The sequence below is a fragment of the Lathyrus oleraceus genome, chromosome 7, assembly GCF_024323335.1.
Source record: "Lathyrus oleraceus cultivar Zhongwan6 chromosome 7, CAAS_Psat_ZW6_1.0, whole genome shotgun sequence".
NCBI lineage: Eukaryota > Viridiplantae > Streptophyta > Magnoliopsida > Fabales > Fabaceae > Lathyrus > Lathyrus oleraceus.
Window position 1 is genome coordinate 27,031,575 of NC_066585.1, and position 20,297 is coordinate 27,051,871.

General features: G+C 33.1%; 1 non-coding gene across 1 annotated transcript; it reads right to left on the reverse strand.

Moving 5' to 3' along the window:
• Positions 1 to 19,885: 19,885 nt before the first annotated feature.
• On the reverse strand, positions 19,886 to 19,992 carry LOC127109528 (small nucleolar RNA R71). Its single transcript, XR_007796804.1, has one exon. It is a non-coding gene; the product is annotated as a small nucleolar RNA R71 (small nucleolar RNA).
• Between the last annotated feature and the right edge of the window lie 305 nt (positions 19,993 to 20,297).

Below are 20,297 nucleotides of genomic sequence, written 5' to 3' on the forward strand. Positions count from 1 at the left end.
CAGGGAAGGGAATAGAAAGCTCTAGACCACCTCCTTTTTCGTTCAAGTTATTAAAAAAGTGAGTTTGACTTAAGTTTGATTATGAAAGCGATTTGAGGTGAATCAGATTAGAAGTTTTTAACAGATGCTAATTAATCAGATGGTCGAGTAAGGAAACTCGTATCCAAACAATCTAGGAGAGGGATCAAAGGCTCTAGATCATCTCCTTTTTTACCCTTTTGAAATAGTATTTAAGCATCATTAAGTAATTTGGATTAGATTAGGGAAAAGGAACTCAATTTTTTATCAAAGTTTTTATTATCTGCATTAAATTGAAACAGGATGAAATCCTTTGAGGGTTTTTGAAAATGATAGAGAAGTGGAAATGAGTTTGATTTGGAAATTTGCTTGACGTTGGATCGGGTATTTGTTTTTGTTGTTCTTTTTGAAAGTGTTAATTTTAATATTGAGTTAACGATCAACTAATACAATAGAAATAAAGGAAAGCGGTGAGCTTATTACACATTACAGGAATGAGGGTACAATTTTGTCAAATGGGGATACAGTATAACAATTAACAATGCAAGCTCAATTGACAATTGTAAATAACAAAAATCTCGTTATAAGAAGGCCCAAGAGAAAGCCAAGAGACCAAAAATAAAATCGGAGTTTTGAACTACTATATTTAGCACACCCTATATGAGGTCGGTCAACAAAACTCTATGCGTTTAAGCAATTTACGAAGTTAAATTGAATTTTTAACTCCGAAATTGCAATGCATATGTGAAAAACCGATGATTTAAGAGACATTTTTAAAGGTAAAAAGAAATGACAATTAAACTATTGAATTTAGCGCTATGTTAAAAAATCGTAAAGTGATGTAAGTAGTGATTACACTTAAGAGGGGGGGGGGGGGTGAATAAGGTACTGTGATCGATTTTTGGTTTATTGAATTATGCTTTATCTTTCTGGTTTGGTGATAATTAAAAATTGGTAAAGTGATGAAATGTAAAGAACACAACGATGTATCCTAGTTCCCCTCACAATTTGAGAGTACTCCAGTCCCCTTACGCAGTAAGAGAATTCACTATTTGTTTAGAACTTTGTACAAGCCTATCCTAGCCACAATACATAAGTTCTTAAATCAATCAATAAGGACAATCTCCTTATAATCTTTACAAAGTGAAACAAGAGAACAATCATCTCTTTTTCACTCTCTTGCTTCCAACAATCCTGGACAACAAGGTATTCACACTAATATGAATTTATACAAGAGTTTGAATTTTGATAACAATGTATATTAATTTTTAGAATTGATCTTCTCTACCAAGTAAGCAATTCACAATATGTTATACAAGTGCTCCAAGATTATAGTGTTAAAACTTTTTGAAATGCAATGAAAATGTATGTAGTAAGTTTCAACCGAAGTTTGTATGACAAGACACTTGTTTTAAAAATAAGAGAGTAGTGAGTTTGAATTGCAATGAAAGATGTGTAATTTTGAAATCTGAAACATGCAGTATTTATATGTGTATCACACTATTTTGAAATAGTTTATTATGATCAATCAATGCAATTTTTGATGGTATAACAACAAAATATGGTTGAATCAGATTTTTTCATGAAAAAGTGCCATTGCTTTAGTGGTAACCGGTTACCACATTATTGTAACCGGTTACAGCTGAAGCAAAGCCTAAAAATTGAAATTTTTCGCATGTTTAACCTGTTACCATAAATGGTGTAACTGGTTACACCTGATACATTTTCAAAAACTAAGGTATTTCTATATTTTGAGTAACTAGTGCAAACTATGGCTGTTTTAAAGTGATGTTTTACGGAGATTTCAAATGCCATAATATACCAAAAATAGAATGTTTGAAGCAGTCTTCTGAAAAATAATTTTTACATTTGTGTAACCAGTTATGATAAATAGTGTAATCCATTACGCCTGCAATAAAATTAAAAAATACCTTAAAAATTATTTTGAATGCAAATTTCATTAAGTGTTAAATATAGGTTATGTATGTGCATGAATTTGCCATGATTTTTATGAGCACTATAGTATAGCATATAATGGAATTGTAATTTATACCTAAAGATTATGATCAATCTCCAAAGAGGTCCAAGTTCATCTTAACAAAATTGCTTGAGATACAAGTCTTGATTCCATAGCTTTCATTTATGATACTTTTGCTCATCCTTTGATATATGCACATGGCCTTGAGAGATTCGAAGTTGTCTTCATCAAAACATAATGTTAGATGTAGCGGGAAATTCATGATCATTAAGCTATTGACAAGCTAAAGATCAATTAACAAGAGTCGCCACCGTGATTTTATTGTTTCCAAGGGAAAAAGGAAAAATGCGAACAAAACCCAAATAGTAAGAAATTTTCAAATAAAAACTAATAAAAATCAGAGATCGCAGGTAAGGGGGTTGGTTACACAGAGGGAAGATGTTAGCATCCAAAGTGTCCTAGGTACTCTTAGGGAGCCCTTTTTGTGTGCATATGTATTTTGTACAAAGTGATGTTTACAAACAAATAGAATGAGGGGATGAGAAAAGAATTGATTGATTACATTTTTGTGTGTTTGACAAGTCCTTCGGTCTTGTGCCTACGTACCAACATAAAAATGAGGGATCAAAACCTCGTAGTTTGTGCTAGAAATTTCAAAGTGAGTATGTTGGTTTTAACACAGTTTAAGTTTGAAAGGCACAAAGGCCTAAAAAGGGTTTGAATGAGTTAGTTCTTTTTGGATTTTTGAAAGTTTAAGTCAAGTATAGTTAAGTTCATTTACAATTTTGATTTAAGAAAATAAGTTTGAATATACAATGGCATAAGGCCAAAGTTTCTACCTTTTTATAAAAGTGGTCAAAGTTTAGAACAAAAAAATAGTTCACACAAAGAAGATTTTGAAAATGGAGGGAGAGATTTTGAAATTAAAGAAATGGGGAAAAGATGAAGAGACTATCCTATGCAAAAAAAATTAAAAGTTTAAAGTTGAAAAGATCTGACCAAATGGGAGCAATCCAATAGACAAGTATGTCAATAGAAACCCAGAATTCCCTTGGACTTTTTAGAATCAAGCAACACACAAATGCACAATTATATCAATCTTGAAGAGCAAAGGCATCAAATAAAGATGACCTCATCCAAGCTTATCCACTTCATGATCTTCTTCAAAATGGCCTATGTAGTAGATGAATTCCACAAGTCACAGGTTCAACATGACAGCTTAACAATGATCAATGTTGCAGATGAATCTGGAGAGGTCTAGAATGATGTATCAGATGAATTCAAACTTGCAAGTTCTTGGTTCTTCAACAAGTTGGCATTGGCCAAGTCCATTAGCAAAGGAATGTTGCCTAAGTTCTAAGTCCAATTGGGGAGATCAAACAACAGTCCACTCAAAAGTCTTTTAAGGTTTTTTTGTTATTATTATGTGCATTAGTGGTCAAAGACCAAACAAACAAACAAGACAACAAAGTATATCACACAATATGGTCCAAGTGGACAAAGTGAAAATTGCATAAACATAAATAATTAGAATGATATGTACAATCACAAATGATAATAGAACAATAAAAGTAAATTGCATTAAAAGTAAAAGTTAATGGTTAGTAAGTCAATGGTTAGTTTTGTTTGCTTTTTGATTTCAAGACATTCTTTGGATAACACTCAACCCAATTGCCACAAGCATGGATCCTTGAACCAAAACATCTTCCAAAGGAAGGAAAGAAGACAAAGTTTCCACACAATACCATGGAAGATGGGAGACTTACAATCTCACTAACTAGAATGCTTATGCCTTTTGTGTCACAAATTTAGCGCTATGCTAAGCAATCGTAATTGGACTTATGTAGAAGTCACAACTATTTGAGGCCGGGAAATAAACTTTTGGTGTTAATGCATGTTGGAGACATAGTATTAAAAACTATGCCCATTAAACATACCACACACAAAAATATGCAAAGGTGTGGCCTAATCTCATCCATACTCATGTTAATCTTTCAACCAACTAGCATTAGGATTTTGAGATGTCATTGGCCAATTGAAAATGAATGGATGAAGAAAGGGAATTAGATGAAGAGGGAAGGGGATGAATGAGATCACAAATTGGTCAAAGGAGGACTTTTACCAAATTAATATTATTCATTCATTTTGGGAGATAAAATGTACATTCCATCAATCCCCAAAATCCAATAATATTAACTTGACAAAGTCAAATCAACCTTGACCAAGGCCCAACAACAAATGAGAAACTCAAATAAGTCAATCCAAATGGTCAACGCAATTAAAATGACATTTATTCAATTAAAAGTATTAAAATAATGCATTAAATTCAAATATGTTTTGTCTAAATCCTAAAATCACATCAAAACACCAAATAAATGGCCATGTGATTTATCATAGGTCAAACAAGGTCAAAGGACCATGGATAAAAAAATTCATAATTTTTGGACACTTAAAAATATTTTTAAATAATTAAAAACAAATGAGAAATCAATTAATTCATGAAAAATATTAATAATGATCCAAAAAATAACTTTAATTCAGAATATGAAAGAGAAAAATATTTGAATTTTTTTGGTGAAAGTCCCATATTTTTTGGATCAATATTGAATTTAATATGAATTATTGAAGAAAATGAAATAAAAAGGAAACTCAGAAATTGCAAAAATACGTGGACCATCAGATCCCCCTCATTAATTGAGGTGGCAGATCTGATGATCCACAGCGCGCGTTCCACCAATGCACGAGTCCACTGTGCTGTAAACTTGGTAATCACAATGCACGACTAAGATTAGAACACAGGAGTTGGAACACACGGTCTAGACCTCAAACACATCATCACCGGAGCCAGAGCTCCGGTTGTCTTCTCCGGCGAGCTTCGCCGGACTGGTCATCATTAACCATCACCAAAATTTCAAACAGGGACATGATTTTAAAGAGAAAACATCACTGAGCACGAATATCAACTCCATTTCTTCCAATTCCAGCTATATTGAGAGGTATGTGGAATTGAAAAATGAGGTTCATGATCTGAGTTGCTTCGATTCAGCATCAAAACAACTCAAACACCTTGCCTACATAGGTAGGGCTTCATCCAACACAATAATCAAGAGAATTGAGCAAGAAACAAGGAAAATCAAAGAGATCAAATTTTCTGCAAAATATCTTCAATGGAGGTCTGAGCTTGCTAGATCTTGATCTGAATCGTGCTTTGCTTCACTCCAATTTCTTGCAGAAGAGGAATGGAATGGTTTAGAATCAAAGGACTCCTGGAGAATTTAATTCCAAAACAGTGGAGATTCAAGCTCAAATTCAACAGAATTTCTCAGGTTTATCCTCTTGGTATGAAGGGTTTTCTGTGGGGAATTAAAGCTTGTGCAGTGTGTGTCGATTCTGAGTAATTGAGCTTCAATTTATAGAGAATTCAAATGATAATTGCACACTCCTTCAAGTTTCCAAAATTGGCAAAATGATGTAAGCAAGCTGCATGGGCGCGCATAGGCCCATCAAATGATTGTTCAAAAGTCCATAATGAAGTTCAGATGCATTGGAGGTGGATTGGATTGCAAGGCAATTGAGCATTGTTGTTTGAAGTTTGATCCATGACACATGATACCATCCTGTTTAAGCCATGCGCAGCCTATGCATTTCTTATCCAAAATGCATGAATTTTAGCTCTTTGGAAAGGTGAAATCAAGAGGAACAAGTTTAATGTTGAACACTTTTTCATTTTGAACTTGGAACTTGGAGATATTTGAGGTGGAAGTTTGGAAAAATTTGACATATTGAAAATTTTCTAAGTGTCAAGCCATATGTCTCAATATTCCATCTTGCTTAACTTTTTATGGGAGCTTCAAATGAGAAAAGTGTCTTTATCAAAGTGGTAGATCTCTAAAACACCTTAAAAATGGTCACCAATTTCATGTCATATGGATTTGAAATGATAGAGCTATGCATTTTTGAAGTTTGGCAAAATCACTTGATCAATGGTATAAGTCAAAAGTGACCTATAATGTAGCCTCATATCACATGTGCAAAGAAGTTGAATTAGCTCCCACTCCAAACATAAAAGTTGACGTAGACACATTGAATTTGATTTTGAAACTTGGAAATATTTCATCTCATAAAAATTGAGTAAGTTATGGCCTTGGGAAATTGACTTTCAAATTAGGGTTTAGACAAAATGACCTATAACGTTTCAACATAGAAAATGATTTTCCAAGCAAAACTAGCTCTAGGTCTCAACATGAAAGTTGTTTATAATGTAATTTAGAGTAAGTTTTCTCTTGGAATAATTTTCATATGGTGCAAATTTAGGAGATAGGGAGACCCGGTTTTTATTAGATGAATTTATTTGGCCAACCACCATCAACCAACTTGCTAATTTCTAATTCTCTTGACTTTCTTGGCTCATGGTAGATCATATATGCATAATATGATGAATTTTGAAGTGTCCCTTGAGAAAGTTGATCAATTGGTGAGATAGCTTGTTGGAGAAGTTACTCAAGATACCCAGTCAAACTAGGGTTTCCAAGGCAAATCACCCTCAAACTCTTGAAGAAAACTTGATCAATATAACATGTAAAAACAATTGGGACTCATACATGATGCTCATAACCGTTCTTGAATCAATTCTTGATGGTGCTCTTTGTTCATGAGGGTCTCAAACCTTAGATGTGATCAATAAATCAAGGAGATCATGTCCCTACCTACAATAAGAGTTAGATAGATGCAAAGACATATTTTTGGTATTTTGGTTAGTGAAATGATAAAATACAAGTATGATATAATCAAAAAGTGCTTGGTGATCTCTCCCACAATCAAACCCAATGAAAAAGGGGTAAGGAGGATACCAAGGTATGATCCCTATGCTAATGCTTATGATGCAATTTAATGAGGGATCTTAGGGTTGAAATTGGGGTCTTACATTAGAAAAGCTAGTCTTCATATTCTCCCTCTTTTTTGGTGATAAAAACCATTGAAAGTTGAAGTTCTTGAATCACTTAGAACATTTGAGGAACCCTTAAGTGAATTCTCCCCTTAACTTTGATAAGTCCCTCTTGATCAAAGCTCTTCCTCAATTTATAGAGAATTTGACATCTTTGTTGCTGCAAAAGTTAGAGACAAGGATATAGATACACGTATATCTTCTCCCTCTTTGTCATTATAAAAAAAGGATGGGGAAAAAGATTGAAATTTGATGTACATACAAAAAAAACAGAAACTACATGTGTGAACACATACCACATGCTTAATTATGAAGAATAAAAATAGAAGGAATAATTCACAAATGAAATTATGAATTAACTCGAAAATTATGTAAGATAGCATGTACCTTAATTGATATATGAAAGTTTATGTGGTTTGTTTTCCTTTTTTACAAGCATCACATAGTTTACGTCATGAATGGTTTCATCTTCAATCAAGCATTCTTCCTTGGTGAACTTGATCTTGAAGCCTTTGTCGCAAAGTTAGCTTATACTTAGAAGATTGTACTTTAGTCCTTCAACATAAAGAATATCTTCAAAGGATGTGAAAGGTGGTGCTCCAACTTTGCATATGCCAAGAATTTTTCCTTTGTTGTTGTCTCCGTAAGTGACATATCCATTGGCTTTAAGCATAAAATTTAAAAATTTATTGATTTCTCCCGACATATGCTTAGAATAATAATTATCAAGATACCAAAGATTTGAAGTGGTCTTCAAGCAAACCTACAAAAAAAAATTTGGTACCCAATGTGCTTTAGGTCCTTCATAGTTAGTATCTTTCTCAAGCCACACATAATTCCCACTTACAACACTAAAGTTCCTTACATATCAAGTATTAGGTGTGTGACCAACTATATCACAATAAAAGCATGTTGGAACAAAGTTACTCTTATTTAGGAACGTAAGTTTTCTTTCGAATATTCCTCTTCTTAGGATGATGATGCACATGATGCACTTTGTTCACTTTCTCTTGTATTGGTTGATCACTAGCCTTAACAAAGATAGTTTTACTAGAACTTGGTTTATGAAATTTAGAGTAACTAAGTCCACTTTTGTCATTGGAGTATCATTGATGGCTAAGAACATCATCCAATCCAATTTTTCCTTTTTCATATCTTTCTAAAACTCTTTTCAATTGGACAATTTGGAAGGGAAGTGATTCACACTCTTTGCATGCAATACCCTTTTTTTCTTTTTCAAAATAATTTTGTTTTTTAATTTAAAATTCTTTATACACGGTGTCAACTTTCTCTTCAAGGGATACAATTTGTTTCTTTTGAGTTGACATGGTTTTCTATAGAGTTTTACATTCATCGAGTAGAATATTTATATCATTTTGAGCATTATCATCGATAGAAGGTGTTTCAATACATACCTTTTCTTTTTCATCGTTAAATTCATGTGTTGCTATTAGTGAAAGGTTAGAGCACTCATCGCTTTCCGATTTTGACGAAAAGCAATCCTTTGGATAAGCTTGAAATCGTGCACATAAACATACACTAAACATAATATCAGGTCGACTAACTGTTAGATATACTAAAGATCTAATCATACCTCGATATTTAGTGGTATCAATCGGTATCAGAGCAGGTTATAGACAACCTGTTCCGAAAAGATCCATAATGGCTTCCGCAAGTCCAAATCCTATTTTTAAACATGGTGGCAGCAGTAATAAACCTCCACTATTTTCTGGTGAATATTTCAACTTTTGGAAAATTCGCATGAAGGCTCATTTAGAAGCACAAGGAGATGAAATTTGGGATGCTGTGGAGAATGGTTTGTTTCTTCGCACAAGTGTTGTCAATGGAGTTAGGAAACCAAAGATTAAGAGTTCATGGGACGATGATGATAAAAAAATGTACTTTACAACAAGAAAGAAATCAACATACTCCAAAGTGCTCTTAGCACAAATGATTTTTTTCATGTTTCTCAATGTGCAACCGCAAAGGAAATATGGGATACACTAGTATAAACTCATGAAGTAACTGTTGAAGTAAAAATATCCCGATTGAATACCTTAAGTCAAGAGTACGATATGTTCATAGTGTAGCCCGGAGAATCCATCGTCGCATTACAAAAGAGATTTGTACATTTGAAAAATCACTTTATTGCTCTTAGTAAGACTTTACTAACTATGATCTTAATCTTAAAGTGCTTAGGTCTTTAACCAGGGAATGACAACCAAAGTGACGGTAATATCGGAAAAGAAAAGTCTTTCTATCTTGACTTCTACATCCTTGTTCGGAAAACTTCAAGAGTATGAACTTGAACTCGGGATACTTGAAAAGAATGAGAATCAAGAGAAGAAATCTAAAGGCATTGCTTTTAAAGTTGTCTCAAAAGAAGAACAAGAATATGATGCTCTAGAAGAAGATGAAAACTTCAAGCTCCTTGTAAAAAGTCTTGGTAAGTTTTTTGGTAATAATGATAAATCCTTAAATTATGGAAAAAGAAAGAATCTTTTTAAGAAAAAGGATGCTTCCACTTCTACACCAATTGTCACTTGCTATGAATGTGGGAAGCCAAACACATAAAGACGAATTTTCCAAAACTCACCAACAAGAACGACTTCAAAAGTAGAAAAGAGTCCAAATCTAAAAGAGCCTACGTTGCTTGGGAAGATAATGAAATAAGTTCATCATCTGACTTGGAAAGTGACGAATGTTAAAATCTTATTTTGATAGCTTCACACCATTCCTATGATGAAAATGAAGAGGTATGCTTGAAAACCACTACAAATCTATGGTATCTCGATAGTGGTTGTTCTAAGCATATGACGGGAGATATCAACAAATTTTAAAATCTAGTGCTTATGGTCAAGAGATATGTCACTTATGGAGACAATAACAAAGGAAATATTCTTGGCATAGACAAAGTTGGAGTACCACCCTTCACATCCATTGAAGATGTTATTTATGTTAAAGGACTAAAGCACAATCTTCTTAGTATAAGCTAACTTTGCGGCAAAGGCTTCAAGATCAAGTTCACCAAGGATGATACTTGATTGAAGATGAAGCCACTCATGAGGTAAAACTTAAAGGTAAGAGAATTAATAATATTTTCATGATTTCCTTAGATGATTTATCGTTGAAAGTAAAATGTCTCTTTGTAAAAACAGTGACTCATGGCTATGGCATAAAAGAGTTACTCATATTCATATGGAACATTTAAACAAACTAGTCAAGCATGATCTTTTCATTAGTTTACCTAAGATAAGGCTTGTCAATGATAAATTATGTGATGCATGTCAAAATGGAAAACAAACCAAATTTACTTTCAAACCCGAGAATATGGTGACTACTTCAAGGCCACTACAATTGTTGTATATGGATTTGTTTGGTCCATTAAAAACGAGAAGCTTCAGAGGTAATGTATATGCTTTAGTTATTGTTGATGATTTCTTTTTATATTCTTAGACATTCTTTTTTGTACAGAAAAGTGATGCATTCAAAGCATTAAAGAAGTATGCAAAGAAAATGAAAAATCTCTAAAAATTGCTTCCATAATAAGCGATCATGGTGGAGAGTTCCAAAATGCACCATTTGAGGAGTTTTTGAAGAACATGGGATCTTCCACATTTTTTCAGCACCAAGGACTCCATAAAAAATGGAGTGATGGAAAGAAAGTATCGATATCTGGTAGAACTTACAAGAATAATGCTTAGTGACTCAAATCTACCAAAATATTTTTGGGCGGACGCGGTAACCACGACATGCTATGTAAGTAATCAAGTTATTATAAGACCAATTTTGAAAAGAATCCATATAAACTCTTCAAGGGAAGAAAGCTAAACATTGCTCACTTTCACATATTTGGATGCAAGTGCTTTGTCCTAAACAATGACAAACACAATCTCGGTAAGTTTGACGAGAAGTCCGACGAAGATATTTTTCTAGGCTATTATCCTACTAGTAAATCATATAGGATTTATAATAAAATAAATTTAACTATAGAATAATCAATGCATATTTACTTTGATGGATGTAACACATCTAAGGAGGATATAGTTGTTTATGATGATGATGATATTTTAGAAGTTCCTATGGAAGATGCTACTATAGTTAAAAAAGATGATCATTTGGAACACAAAAAGGAATCAATCCAACAAGAGTCAAATAAAAAGGATCTTCCTCAAGAATGGAGAACACATAGAGATCATCCTATTGACAAAGTTATTAGAGACATAAATCAGGGAGTATCTACTCGTTTAAATCTTAAAGATGCTTGTCATAATATGGATTTATTTCTCAAATTGAACCTACTAAATTCAAAGATGCCTTAGATTATGACCAATGGATTCGAGCTATGCAAGAGGAACTAAATCAATTTGAAAGAAATCAAGTTTGGGATTTAGTTCCTAGACCAAAAGTTGCACCAAATGGACGTCAAAAGCGTTTTCCTAAATAGATACATACTTGAAGAAGTTTATGTAAGTCAACCTCCAATATTTGAAGACTTCAAACATCCTGATCATTTGTACAAACTCAAAAAGGATTTGTACAGATTGAAGCAAGAACCAAGACCTTGGTATGATAAGTTAAGTAATTTTCTTTGCGAACAAGGTTTCGAAAAAGGTAAAGTTGATATTACCCTCTTTATCAAAAGAATTAACCATCATACTATCTTAGTGAAAATTTATGTAGAGGAAATCATATTTGGATCCACAAATGAATCTTTATATGAAGAATTCTCATCAATCATGCAAGGAGAATTTGAAATGTCCGTGATGGGTAAGTTGAACTACTTCCTAGGGTTGAAAATTAAACAAACAAATAATGGGATATTCATAAATCAATCTCAGTATTTCAAAAATCTTATCAAAAGATTTGACATGGATACTTGCAAAGATATATCAACTCCAATGGGATTCGGCATATATCTTGATCATGAAGAATCCAAAATACCAATTTATATCGAGGTATGATTGGCTCTTTACTATATCTAATAGTTAGTCGACCTGATACTATGTTTAGTGTATGTTTATGTGCACGATTTCAAGCTTGTCCAAAGGACTCTCATCTCACTGTTATGAAGAGGATAATGAAGTATCTCAAAGGGACATCCAATGTCAGCTTATGGTACTCTAATGGTAGTGTATGTAGTCTTGTTGGTTTCTTTGATGTAGATTATGTACGATGCAAGACAAATAGAAAAAGCACAAGTGGAACATATCACATTTTTGGCAATGCTCTAGTTTCTTGGTCATGAAAAAATCAAGCAAATGTGGCTCTCAGCACTGCATAAGCATAATATATTGCCGCCAGTAGTTGTCGTGCTCAAATACTTTGGTTAAAACAACAACTTCATGACTATGGTGTGATTTTAGGAAGCATATCTCTCAAGTGTGACAACACTAGTGAAATCAATATCTCAAAGAATCTAAGCATGCATACCAATATCACTTCTTAAGGGATCATGTTCTAAAAGGCGACATTGAAATTTCCTTCATTGATACCCAGAATCAACAAGTAGATATCTTCGCAAATCCGCTTCTAAGAGACATATTTTATAAAATCAGAAGAGATCTTGGTATTCTAAGAAAAATGACATTTAATCAAGTCAAGAACCTTGAAAATTTCATCTGAATACATTCACTGAACTCATATAAGCATATCAAGAAAGAAATGAAAAATTTAGGGGGAGTTTCTCTCAAGCATTGGGACATAAGGTTAAGGGGCAACTTATTTATGCACTTAATCAAATATGAAGGGATCTATGTCATGGGCATGCTTTAAAGATTATGCTTCTCAAAATTTCATGGTTGTCATCAACAAATAGGGGGAGATTGTGAAGACGAAGCTTCCAACTTATTTTGACGAAGACAAGCTCTATAATGACATTATCAAAGAAGGAGCAAGAAAATATTTTAAAGACTTGACCTCTATTGTCTTATATAATCTCAGTGCTCAAGTTTTATTCATGCATTGAGAAAACTATTTCATCTTTTGAACCATGTTAAAGTGATTTTTAAAGTTCATTTATTATCTTTGATGAATCTCTAGATGTTGGAGTACTTTGAATCCTTTTCATAGGCAATTTTTCAATTTTCAAAGCATTACAATCGATTTCCCTCTGGTCACAATCGGTTGCATCAAAGTTGCATTTACCATTGCCAGTTTTGAAATTGTGTTTTCTGGGTATGACAATTGATTGTCATCCTGGTATAATCGATTGTCGCAAGACAATTTTTCAAAGAAATTTAAACGTTGAGCCTGGAACAATGGATTGTCATTTTACTACAATCGATTCCCGTTATGTAAATTCTGAAAAATGCTTAGTTTCATTACACAATTTCATCATATCTCTTTATGGAAACCTTCATATCTTTTCACTAATGATTTTTCAGAATTTCTCTAATCACTGCAATGAATTTTGAAGGGATTCTTTCATCACTATAAATACATTTCAAAATTTCATTTTTCACTCACATCTTTCAAACTAATCATAAAATCTCTCTCCCCATAATTTTCAACAAAACTTTTATACTAAGATACTTTTTGAAATACATTTTTATATCATATTCAACAAAGTATCTTTGAGCACTTAGAGAGTGTTTGTTCTTGAATCTTCATATTTTGAAAGAGAATAAGATTTTAGTCATTTGATTAAATCTTGACCATTATACAAACTTACTTCTCATACAAATTATTGTTGTGTTATAAATTCCTAATTATGAAGGATTCTTTGATATTAGGTGTGGTAACTTATCATCCAGGATTATTGGAGATAAGGTTCAAGAAAAAGGAGGATTGTTTTCTTTTCGTGTGGAACAAGTTTAAAGAGGATTATTCTTAATAACTTGGTTAGAGTCTTATTTAGTAATATCTAACTATAGTAAAATCTCTTGCATGTTGTAAGGGGACTGGAGTACTCTCGGATTGTAAAGGGAACCAAAATAATTCCCGGTGTTCTTTAATTTCTGCAGTTTACCGCTTTCATTGCCTAACCTAATAAAAAAAGATAGAGCCAATATTCACAAAAATAGGATAAATTTATAAAAGACCTAATTCACCCCCGCCCCATCTTAGGCTTATTCGTAACTTACAACTTGTAAGCTTCTGTGCAGTCTCTAAGAGGAGGATGAATTAGATTTATTGGACTTTTCTCGATTTGAAGCGTTAGCACTAGTTTTATTATTTTTCAGAATTGATATGAAAGTAAATATGCTGAAAAATAAATGCAAAAAGTAAAAGAACACAATGATATATACTAGTTCCTCTTTTCAACCAAGAGTAATTCAGTCCCCTCACTCCTTATGTGAGATTTTTCACTATGTCATATCTTTGTACAAGTATTCAACTAAGAGCAATCCTATAATCTTCTCACATATGCAACACAAGTGAAAAAAGAAAATAATCTTTTCTTTTTCATTGTCTTGCTTCCAACAATCCTAGACAACAAGGTATACATAAATCTGAGTTTGTAACAGAAGTTACAGTTCTTGAATCAATTATGAATTAATTGACTTCCTCTTTGTATTGATCATAATCCAAACATATTCACATAAGTGCTCCGAATAATATGAATGAAACTTTAATGTATATGTATGAAGTTCATGTAGAAAGTTTCATATTTGAAAGTTTAGAAACTTCTTTGGATTCTGAGATGTGAAAATTGTATATCCAAGAATCTCTTTTGAAATATAAAAGTTGTATCTAAGAGTTTTCTTAAAAAACTGAAACCACAGGTATATATACATGCAATATACCCTTCTGAAAGAGTGGATATTCATGAAACATTGTCATGTTTGATGTATGAAAGTTCCAAAACATTTGAATATGTTTTTCATGAAAATTTAAAATTGTCGAGTGTGTAACCGGTTACCAGAAAAGGTGTAACTGGTTACACCTGATAAGTTTTCAAAACCTAAGGTATTTTTAACTGGTGCAAATTATGGCAGTTTTAAAGTGCTATTAAGATGGTTTTAAACTCCACAATTTTCCAAAAATAGAATGTTTTCAACCAATCTTCTGAAAAACCATTTTTACTTTTATGTAACCGGTTACACCTGCTATGAAAGTGAAAAATACATAAAAATTAAGTTTCATACAAGTTCCAGATGATGCTAAAATGAATGCATGCACAAGATGAAATGATCATGATAATTCTGATATATATATATATATATATATATATATATATATATATATATATATATATATATATATATATATATAATACTCAACCATTTTGATTCTTTCATTGACTTTCCAAAGCTTATGATCATTTGAACTTGATTGCTCTAGTCTTTAAATTTTGACTTATTTTTGTTGATGTATTTGTCTTCATCAAAACTATAACAAAGGACAAGAAGAACTCTTCTTTACATTCTCCCTCTTTTTGATGATGACAAAACATCTTTTTGAAAATTTACTTTTTCATCAATGAGTTGTTTCAATGTATAAGATTTTGAAATATTGAGCAGTAACTAGGATCTCCCCCTATCTTGTATATCTCCCCCTTGCTTTTGTGATTCAAAACTTTCTCCCCTGAAAATATTATAAACAAGAACAAATACAATACCTATTATTTATCCCCCTTTTGACATCATCAAAAAGAAGACAAACTAGAATATTTATAAAGCAAAGTGATAACATATAAAGGATATATTTATAATTGAAAATTGGTAGCACAAAATTAGAATTTATCTCCTTCATAAGGATTTGATGTCAAAGTTGATATCAATGTTAATGCTTCTTCAAAATATCTTTTCAATCAATGAAACTTTTAGAACTACTATATCATATGGTCTCGTGTCTTAAAGGATCAATCTTGATTTGACAATGCTAGCATAATACCTTCAAGTGCCTACAAAAAAATTAGTTACATCTAGGAACTCAATTTTCTTTGGGTCCTTTTGGGTTAGACACATTTATCACCCACACATACTCACTATAAAGTATACCATAATTTCTTATGTTGCAAGCATTAGTAGTATGACATTTTTCTCTACAATAGAAACAAGTAGGTCTAAGAACATGATTCCTTTTATAAGGTTGTTAGTAGCCTTTACATATATGGTTTGACTTGTACTAGGTTTATCAAAGTTAGTAAAGCCAAGACCACATTTATCATTTGAAGTTTTTTAACTACTTAACACATTTTCTAAATCAATTTGACATTTTTAAAATTTAATAATTATTTGGTTTAATTCAACAATATTTAGACTTAAAAGATGAACAATTATTGCATGCTGAAGTTTTGATTAAGTCTAACTCCACTTGAGTGTTATTAGCCTTTCTTTCTAGATTAAAATAGTTTTATTTTGACTTGAAAATTTTCTAGAGAGTTTCAAAAGTTCATCATGTAATTTATGAAAAGCATTTTTTTAATTCATCATAACATGAAATATCATCAATTTCAGAATCATTAATCCTATGTTCTTCATCACTTGAATGATGTGAAGCCATGAATGCATTGTTTTCATGATCTTCATGTGAAAATGAAATTATTTCATTGTCATCCCATGTTACATATGCTTTCTTCAGCCTTTTCTTCTTCTTTCTCTTGAATTTATTCTTCTTTTGATGTGTAGGGCATTCACTTTTAACATGTCCTTTTTCTTCGTATTCAAAGCAAGTAACCTTCCTTCTTGGTGATTATTTTTTTCTCATATATTTTGTACATTCCTTTCTCAAGAACTTTTTGAATTACTTTATTAGAGCATCATCTCTAAAAACACAATTTGTGGAAGCCATCTTCTGCATCTAAGGAGAAAGTTACCAATAACCCTCTCTAATGTCAATCGTAAGTTAATGTGTGGTCTCTAAGAGGGGGGTTAATTAGATTTATTGGACTTTTCTCGATTTGAAGTGTTAGCACTGGTTTTGTTATTTTTGACAATTGATATGAAAGTAAATATGCTGAAAAAATAAATGCAGAAAGTAAAAGAACACAATGATATATACTGGTTCCTCTTTCCAACAAAGAGTAATTCAGTCCCCTCACTCCTTGTGAGAGATTTTTGACTATGTTAGATATTTTTATAAGTCTTCAACCAAGACCAATCTTACAATCTTATAACATAACCAACACAAGTGAAAAAAGAAAACAATCCTTTCTTTTTCACTCTCTTGTTTCTAACAATCTTGAACAACAAGGTTTACACAAATCTGAGTTTGTAATAGAAGTTATAGCTCTTGAATCAATTATGTATTAATTGACTTCCTCTTTGTATTGATCATAGTCCAAACATATACACATAAGTGCTTCGAATAATATGAATGAAAGTTTAATGAATATGTATGAAGTTCATGCAGAACGTTTCATATTTGAAAGTTTAGAAAATTGTTTCGATTATGAGATGTAAAAGTTGTATATCAAAGAATCTCTTTTGAAATATAAAAGTTTTGTATATAAGAGTTGTTTTTAATAACTTAAATCACAAGTATATATACATGCAATATACTCTTCTGAAAGAGTGTATATTCATGAAACATTTCCATGTTTGATGTATTAAAGTTGCAAAATGTTGGAATCAGATTTTTGATGAAAATTTGAAATTTTCAAATGTGCAACCATGTCGCACCTCGAAAAATGAGAACATGACTTAGAGAAGATCAATTGCACGCTCACATGATGGACTAAACAAAGAGCGACAATGATATTGGTCGTCGCAACCAAAAAGGAAAGGGGAAATATCGATAAAATCCAACAAAGAGCGACAATGATATTGGTCGTCGCAACCAAATTAGGGTTCGGGAGTCGATTACGCAAGAGGAAGGTATTAGCACCCCTCATGTCCGTTGTACTTAACGGGAACCATTGATAACGCGGAAACGTATCATATATTTGACTTAACATGCATTGCTTTTTATTCGATTTTCCATAGTATTACACTGTGTTTTATGTTTATTTCAGGTATTTATCGAATAAGAGATGTCTAGGCAAGCAAAGAGGAAAATAACAAAAAGGAAAGAAAAAGGGAAGAAAATGGAGCAAAATATGAAGGTGGCGCCCACCACACTTGGAAGGGTGGCGCCCATCATACTTGGAAGAGTGACGCCCGCCACAAGGGTTTATGAAGGGTGGCACCCACCATATTACATGAATGTGATGCCCACCACACATGAAGTGGCGCCCGCCACGTGGACCAAATTAGGGTTATGGAAGCTGCCACCAACCCGGTCCTCCTTATTCTTCTCCACTCTTTTCGCCACGCCCGGTTTTAACTCTTCCAACTAACCGCTCCCCACTAGTAGATATTAAATGCTACTTTTAAGGAGGAGTGGAGAGTATATATAGAGACGTTAGTCTTCACGGACGGGTGTGCAATTTTTAGCAAGATTTTGTTGTTAGATTTTTAGGCAGATATTTACCTTGTAAAGCAATAAATTTTCCACATCGGGGACTATTGTGATTTTTGGGTAAGCAACCGAATTTGATTGTAACAGTGTACTTGATTGTCAAAGCGTGTCTGCATTGTTTAAATTTAAGAATCAACATTCATTCCAAGTTTCCGGTTTATATTCCAGGTTTTATTTTAATTGCATTTTTATTACTTATGCCTTATCGTATGCTTAATTATCTGAATATCATGTTTGTTCCCGAATCCATGTCCGGCTAAACCAATAGGTATCGATATGTAAAGACCGTCGAAACGACGAGATTCGTAAATAATTGGTGTTGGCTTTTATAAAATATTATTTTCCGGTTATAGTTTCTTGTTCTAAATTCAAAACTGTTTTTCGTACGAGAGTACAAAACAAACAAAGGTTACGGTCAATAAGAACGAGAGTTTGAGTTTTTAACCGGATAGCTGAAACTAGGCATTAATCCTAAACACAGCGATAGAGCTTTAGGATTAATTAGATTTTATTTATTTCCAAAAATTACTTTTAAATTCATAATGAGACAGCGGGAGCCAAACATTCTGGTTTAAAAGTATTGTCACAGTCAATAAAAACGAGAGTGTGAGACAAAGTCTTTTAAATAAATAATTTCTACTGAAGAATATTTTGATCTTTAAGATTAAACCAACTATCTATCGAATCCCCGAGGTTTGATGCGTTACATACCGATATCCCGCTATTAAATATTCTTATTAATATTTTGTTTTTGTTAGTAGTTATTTCTCTTTGTCCCTCCACTCTTAGAAAGATCCTCAGCCTTAGATTTACATAGTAACATTAGACAACGGTAAGTTCGATTATTAGTCCTTTGGGTTCGATAATCTTTAAAACTACGTGATACGACTACGCACTTGCAGTCACGAGTCCTATAGACATACTAAGTTGCGATCAAGTTTTTGGCATCGTTGCCAGAGACTAATTTAGTCGATATCGTAACTCCAGTGTTACCCAGTATAGACTAAGGCAAGCAAATCTATTTCCCTTTCTATTTTGTCGAGTGTATGCCAAGTACTCGCTCTCGAGGCGAGAAATTAGAGCTACCATTCGACGAACCAGAGCATTATCTAAGATTAGAACGCCGGATACGAGACCTGATACAAGAACACCGTATCAAGCAAAATCTTCCCGATCCTAGTATCCATATTCCTGAACCAGTTATACAACCAGAGATGGCCGAAGAACCACAAAATTGTCCTCTCAAGTACTATGTTATCCCTTTGAAGGATGAACCACATAACATCATCACTACCCCTGTCACCGAGGCAAATAATTTCAAGCTAAAACCTTCACTGATGTCAGCTGTATAGCAAAACCAATTTTCCGGTAGTCCCACGGAGGACCCGAACCTACATTTGTCTGTGTTTTTGCAATACGCAGACACAGTAAAAGCGAATGGTGTCAGCCCCGAAGCTATAAGACTAAGTCTTTTCCCTTTCTCATTAAGAGATAGAGCAAGAACTTGGCTCCAATCTCTACCATCCAACTCTGTCACTATGTGGAATGAGTTGAAGAAAGTTTTCTTAGCACGATATTTTCTATCTAGTAAAACGGCTATGCTAAGAGCCCAAATAAACGAGTTTAAACAAAAAGACAACGAATCACTTTTTGAAGCTTGGGAGAGATACAAAGACATGATGAGGCTTTATCCGCATCACGGTCTAGAAGATTGGTTGATCATCCATACCTTTTACAACGGTCTCTTGTACAACACAAGATCGACAATAGACGCCACCGCAGGTGGTGCGCTGATGGATAAACCCTACAATGAGGCATATCAACTTATCGAAAGTATGGCCCAGAATCACTACCAGTGGGTGTAGCGGTGTATTCGTTAGCATTGGAGATATTGACTAAATCCAAGGTAAATCATACAAAGTCGAGTCGCCACCGCACTTCTATTTATCCAAAGGAATGGTTAGAAAGCGAACAAAAACCTAAACGTTTTACAAACAAAACTAGTAAAAG